Consider the following 7,774-nt stretch of genomic DNA (forward strand, 5'->3'; position numbering starts at 1 on the left):
TTTCCCTTTTTGGACTAAAGTGTAGGGATTTGGAGATGATGACATGTCATGGCTATTTGATAGGTTTCTAAGTGTTGAAGATGAAGACTTGGTAAGTCCTCATATATTCGAGGACAATACCCCATATGTTCTTTTATGTCTTTTTAGTATTGTTTAAGTTGTGTATGGGATTGGTCCCGAATTTTGTACTCTAAAGTATTAGATGGTTTTGAGACATCATGCATAAAGTCTAAAAAGTCTTCCGCTTGCTATTGTTTCTTTTTTTATGAAATGTTTTCTTGGTAAAGAATGTTTTTAATTCCTTATGGTTTTAGTGTCTATGCGATGAATGAATTGCTAAGAGGCTTGTATTAGACCTCTTCGAGGTCGAGTACGCCGGTTACGACTAGGGGGTGATCCCGGACCGTGACACAGTGTCTGTCTATTTTACAAAACTTAAGAACTTGTGGGATGAGTTTAAAGCTCTAGTTCCATCCCCTGGTTGTAACTGTGAAAGATCAAGAGGTTTTACAGATCATGTAAATAGGCAAAAGCTCTATCAATTCCTTATGGGATTGAATGAATCATATAGATAGGCAAGAAGTCAAATTCTATTAATGAGTCCTATGCCAGGAGTGAACCAGGCATATGCTATGGTTGTCAGTGATGAGTGTCAAAGATTTGCTTCTAACAGTAATAACATGGGTATGAATTCTATAAGTATGTCTAGAGTTGATCCACTAGCAATGTACTCAAGATATGGAGGGTCTACCAGTGCACAAGTACCTAACAAGTTTAAGAAAAACTTTGGTACTCAAGATCTGGAGGGTTTACCAGTGCACAAGTCATACTAAAGATCAATGTTACAAGTTAATTGGATACCCTCCTGAATTCAAGTCAAAGAGGAAGGCAGTTAATGGAGCGTGAAATATTGCCTACATGGTGGTGAATGAATCCAGTAATATAAGAAGAGAGGCATATGATGGTGTGTCTGATAGCTCTACATCATTTAACTATGGATTTAACACAAATGTGTCTGGTACAAGTGGCAAGTCATTTGCTGGGAATAATGAAGAAGATGAGTGTGGAAAACACCTGCAAGGTTGCACTTTTACCAGAGAGCAATACAGCCAAATACTACAAAATGCTTAAGCAGAATAAAGGGACTGTAAACACAGGAAATGCAGCTCAAGCTCATGGAGTTCAGGCTCATGAAATTCAGACTAACGCAGTAGGTAAGGCTCTATTAGTGTCTGAAAATAATGATGTGTGGATCATAGATACCAGGGGCAACAAATCATATAATTTTGAAAATTGGTATGCTTAATAAGGAGTTTGTAGTAGAGGTTTAATGTCCAAAAACAGTATCCTTACCTAATGGTGAAGTGGCCTATGTGACTCATATTTCTTGTCACATATCTCTAACAATTATAGTTACAGATGTATTTCACATTCCAGAATTTAAGTACAATTTATTGTCAGTAAGCAAGATGACTAAGGAGTTAGGTTGCTCAGTCACTTTCTTTGCACATTTTTGCATGTTTCAGGAGCTTTACACAGGCAAGGTGAAAGTGATTGGTAAAGAAAGTGATGGGTTGTACTTGCTACTGAAGAATCTTACACAGGATCAGATGACACACCAGTCTTGTATGATGAGAGAAAGAGAGGAAAGGGAAAAACAATTGTCAAAAGAGGAGGTATGTGTATGGCATAAGAGACTAGGAAATATGTCATCTCACATTTTGAACAAGTTATTCCCTGTAAACTCAGATTGTATGAACAGAGTTTTGAATAAATGTAGTGTGTCCTTATACAAAACAAACAAGAAGTGTGTTCCCTGTTAGTAGTATTAAAAGTACCGAGTCCTTTGAACTGATTCACTTGGATGTTTGGGGTCCATATAAGAAGGCAACTTTTGATGGTAATAGATTTTTCCTTACAGTTGTTGATGATTTCTCAAGAATGTCTTGGATTTTTTTGTTGAAAAATAAGTCTGATGTCTGTGTATATGTATCACTGTTTCTGAAGTTTGTAAGAACTCAGTTTGGTAAAACAGTTAAAAAGGTCAGGTCTGATAATGGTACGGAGTTTGTAAACTCTGTATGTGCAAATATGTTTAAAGAAGGAGGTATAATACATCAAAGGCCATGTCCCTATACTCCACAACAAGAGTAGCTGAAAGAAAGCATAGACACATTTTAGAGGTAACAACAGCCTTGAGGTTTCAAGGGCACATTCCTATAAAGTATTGGGGATAGTGTGTACTAGCTTCTGTATATCTAATAAATAGGATGCCTAGTAAAGTCCTAGGAGATAAATCTCCATATGATAGGCTATATGGAACCAGGCCAATGTTGACACACCTAAGAGTGTTAGGATGTATGTGTTTTGCTAAAAATCTATCAGAGAATGATAAGTTAGCATCCAAGTCAAAATCTTCAATACACATGGGGTACTCAGAAACTCAAAAAGGTTACATATTGTTTGATTTATCATCAAATAACTTATTTGTAAGTAGAGATGTCATATTCAAGGAGTCAGTGTTTCCCTTTATAACTACATTCACAAACAAAGAAGTTGGTCCTTTTGTGGATAATATGAATGTTGAACTACTAAATGTAGATTGGATTTCGAGAGTTGACAGTGTGACTAGAGATATTACTCTTGATCAAAATTGTTCACAAGAAATGCAAAGTTCTGAGGAAAGTGAACAAGAAATGGTAGAAGAGACTACTATCATGGAACATGTAGAGGAAACACATAATTCTGAGAATCAAGGCAATCTGGAAGAAGTTGTTCCAAGAAGGTCTACAAGAGGGGTACATCCACCTGTATGGATGAAGGATTTTGTGTCTCTAAATATTAACAAGGAAATACAATTTCCTATATCAGATTGTGTGTCTTATAGTCATTTATCTAAGAATTATCAGCAGTTTGTTGCAGCAATCTCTATAAATACAGAGCCTGCTACTTATGCAGAGGCAAGTAAGGAGCCAAAATGGGTAGAAGCAATGCAAGCTGAGATAAAAGCCTTGCAAGATAATAACACTTAGGAGCTTGTTGATTTGCCCAAAGGTAAATCTCCAATTGGTTGTAGATGGATTTATAAAATCAAATACAAGTCCATTTGGGAGATAGAAAGACTAAAAGTAAGGTTAGTAGCAAAGGGGTACAGTCAAAAGAAGGGAATAGATTATAAAGAAACTTTCTCTCCTATGGTAAAAATGGATATTGTTAGGACTATTCTAGCATTGGTTGTGTCAAGACGCTGACACATTCATCAAATGGATATTTATAATGCATTCTTAAATGGTGATTTACAGGATGAAATCTACATGAATGTGCCTCAAGGATTTGCTAGTCAGGGGGAGAACAAGGTATGCAGACTGATCAAATCCTTGTATGGTCTTAAGCAAACACCAAGACAATGGAATCACAAGCTTACTGAAGCATTACAAAACCTTAACTCTAACCAAAGTCAGCATGACTATTCCTTGTTCACAAGGAAGAACTCTAAAGGAATTACAATAATATTGGTGTATGTTGATGATATCTTAATTACAGGAAATGGCTTGGAGCTGATAAAAGGAACAAAAGATTCTCTACAACAGATATTCAAAATGAAAGATTTAGGTGAGTTAAAGTATTTTCTTGGGATAGAATTTGCAAGATCTGAGGCTGGAATTGTTATGCATCAAAGGAAGTATGCACTTCAACTTATATCTGAAGTGGGACTATCTGCTGCTAAACCTTCTGGCACACCTATTGATGTGAATGTCAAGTTGACATCTAAACAGTATGATGATCAAACAGGGCAAAATCAAGAAGACAAACTTGTAGATCAAAGTTCCTATCAGAAGTTAGTTGGAAAACTCCTATACCTGAACATGACTAGACCTGATATTTCTTTCAGCATCCAAACTTTAAGTCAATTTTTACAACAACCCAAAAGGTCTCACTTGGATGTTGCACTTAGAATTGTTAAGTATATCAAACAACAATCAGGTCAAGGTATATTACTGTCAAGTAATCCAACAATGAGGTAACAACCTATTGTGATGCAGACTGGGCAGCTTGCCCTATTACAAGGAGATCTGTAACAAGCCATGTAATCAAACTTGGAGAGTCTATGGTATCCTGGAAAGCCAAGAAGCAAACAACAATATCAAGGAGCTCAGCTGAAGCTAAGTATAGAAGCTTGGCATCTACTGTGGCTGAGTTAGTTTGGTTAGTGGGAATGCTGAAGGAGTTAAAAGCTGAAGTAAGGCTTCCGGTACACATACACAGTGACAACAAGTCTTCTATTCAGTTAGCAGCTAATCCAGTCTATCATGAGCGTACTAAACTTATTGAAATCGATTGTCACTTTATTAGAGAGAAGCTGCAACAAGGACTAATCAGTGTGAGCTACATACCTACTCAGAACCAGCCTGCTGATCTCCTCACAAAAGGTCTGACCAAAGCACGACATGAGTTCTTACTGTCCAAGCTAGGAGTTCTAAATATATTTGCCTCTCCTAGCTTGAGGGAGAGTGTTAACAGAACTCAAGAAGCAAAAGAGGAAAGGTCCAAATTATAGTTAGAACACTGTTAGTCAGTTAGGAAAAGTTAGTTAGTTAAAAGTTAGTTACATTCAAGAAACAATTAGAGAGATGAGTATGTGTATAAATACAAGACTAGAGTCTCAATGTAAAGTAATTTTTCTGGAGAAATAATATACTACTCTGTTTCAATTCATCTTCTTCTTCTTTAAAGTCATCTTCTATAAACCTTCAAATAACATGATAAATATTATATACGCTGGGTTGAAATCTATAACTCAAGAAGGCTAAATAGTGCATTTGATTGAATGAGAGAAACCCATGCCAAATCCAACTATTACTATACCAAATTGCACAATTAACAAAAAGGTAAATCAACCACTAACTAACCAAAAGTAAATTAAAAAAATGGAAATATAAATAATAATCAGAATATAAGAGATTTAACTCCACAAATTTAATCAAACAACAACAACAATATATTCAGTGAAATTTTCTTTATTTTATTACTACCTCGTGAGAGTAGAGATGTTTTTTTCGAAAGATTCTCGATTCAAGTACAACAAATTCAGATACAAATTAAAGAAGAAGTGGACAATGAAGAAAATACAACAGGTAACAAGGAAACACTGCAACGGTAGACGGGAACAACAATAACAACAACAAAATAGTGTGATACTCGAAACACAATAAACAACATACTAGGATAGAAAATTAAAAACAATAGTAATAAACAATGATGAATATCAAAAACAAGAACTACAGTAATACAAATACAATAACAAATACTAACCACTCAAAGCAAGACAACCGATGACTGTCCCTCCTCTGACATTTCTTTGTTTTTCTTTTTTTTTAAGGATTTTAGGATTTTGGTTTTTGTTTTGATTTTAGGATTTTGTTTTCTCCTAAATTTTGTTAAATAAAAAGCTTGGTTCTGCCTCAATATATATAATACTAGGAGTAAGGAGTATTTTGGAAGATATTTTTTTCTAAAATAATTGATTTTTTTATTTTATGTATTTTAAATAAATTATGTAAAGGTTACTACCCAATGTAACCTTCCTTAAGGTGGATAAATTAACCTGTATTTTAATTTGATTCAGCAAGAAATTAAAGAATACAAAAAATAAATAAATTATGTCCTAAGTTATACATATTGTTGTGAATACGGATTATCCAAAGATTGACCAAGTTATTGGTCTGGGGCTAAACCACAAAGAGACTCAAGAATTAGACAGTTCAATAATATATTTGTTTTAAATTTAGGTTGAATAAAAATAAATAATTTTTATTTGCGAGTTTAAGATTTTATGTGGGTATTATTAAGTAAAGAGTTTAATTCCGATTCTCTCAACTTCATTCTGAGAATCTAAATTTCTCATTCTTTTTTTATCTTTATTTTTAATTACTCGTGATCAATATTTTCCATGATAATTCAGTAGTTCAAGTGTTACAATTACTTTTTAAATGTCATATCATTTCTACATATGATGAATACCATTAAGAATTAAGAAAAATACATTGAAATTAAGAATTTGTTAAATATAAATAATGAAAAATAAACTTTAAAAAAAAAAAAAAGATACGTGCATTGAAAATGAAATGAATGGAGTCAAAATTGATTAAATCGTGCCAATTGAAATAGTATCTTTTTATTTTCTCTTTCCCAAAAAAAAAAACAGTTGAGTGTAGAATATATATTTTATCTGTAACGCATATTGCACGATATATATTGTTTTAGCATAGAACAAAATAAAGAAAAAGAATTTTTATGCAGATAGACCTCCATGAAGCTGAAAATGAAATTAACCAGCGGATGCATCGGATAATTATAGCTATGCTACGCAATTGGGCAAACTGTAGCTAAGAAAGCTTATAATGTTTCAACTCTTAGCCATTTATGAAATTTCCTCAATTAGTAATTATTTATTTAAAAATACTTGCCCAAATATTTTTTTCAATTAAGTATTTGATCATTAAAAACAAGTCAATTTTATCTAGGAATTAGGAATGGGTAAACTACATAAATCTCACTAGTTTAGATCCTAATTACTAGGAATTTCGATAGTTTGATATTATGTTTATACCATTTTCGGCCGTTGGATACACGTATCTCGATACCTTAGATATGTGTATCTGTTGGGTTTAGAAGACCGAGATACATGATTTAAATACTTTTGAGTTAAATGTTGTAACGTATTGCCTTAATTAGATGAGTAAATTATGGGAAATTAACAAACAAAATGGATTTAGTGGATCCTTCTGTATCAACTATTACCAGTTTTGCTAAAAATCCAAATTATAAATGTTATTAAATCTGATATTGAAACCTTCATCTTGGTCATCAATTCCTTCCTTTGAATCTTCAATTTTCGAGGGTTTTATCGAAATGGTCAATATCACAGTATTGTGAAGGCATTCAGGTTCATGAATCTCTAAAATCGAATACAAAAATCAATATTCCGTTATATTTTATTGAATAAACACTCCTGTAAATGTCCCTAAAATTTATAAGCTTGGACCTCTCACTGAAAATGGGCCCTAACTTCTCATTGGGCTTTTCTCTGCATTAGTATCACTAATTGGGCTTGTGTTGGTTGCATCGTCAACTCTAACACCACCAGCCAGAAATGGAGCAGTTTAAAATTTGGGAAAATTTTCAAATCAACAATATTTTAGCCTTTAATAAAATTCATTAGCCACACTTTTAATATTTATTAAAAATGTCAGTATTTTAGTTTGATATGGGATTGATTTATGTATTATTTTTTTAACTTAACATGATATAACTAAAAAATAACAAATAAGAGAAAATCAAGAAAGAGAATATTTCAAATATAGAATTAATTTAAGTCATAATTAGATAAATTCTGCCAAACTTATAACATATACTGTAAATTCGTCCATGCATATGCAGGACTTCTATACCAATCCTTAGGGGTGACAATTGAACGAGATGAATGTTGAACGAAGTGAATTCAACTTAAGCGGGTGGAGCGAAGCGAGGTGGATTGAAATGACTTAATTTAAAATTTAATGCAAGGCCGGGGCAGGGCAAGGTTTGTTATGCAGGAATAACACCATTTATGAAGAATTCATCGTAATTGCTTCTTCTTCTTTTTTAACTCATTCTGTTCTTTTTTACTTGACATATTTATTAAGAAAATAATAATTGATATGGTGTGTTTACTATTTTATCCCTATTAATTGATAGAATATTAAATATATCTACTCACTACATTTTCTAAAGA

The sequence above is a fragment of the Solanum stenotomum genome, chromosome 3 (assembly GCF_019186545.1).
Source record: "Solanum stenotomum isolate F172 chromosome 3, ASM1918654v1, whole genome shotgun sequence".
Taxonomy (NCBI): domain Eukaryota; kingdom Viridiplantae; phylum Streptophyta; class Magnoliopsida; order Solanales; family Solanaceae; genus Solanum; species Solanum stenotomum.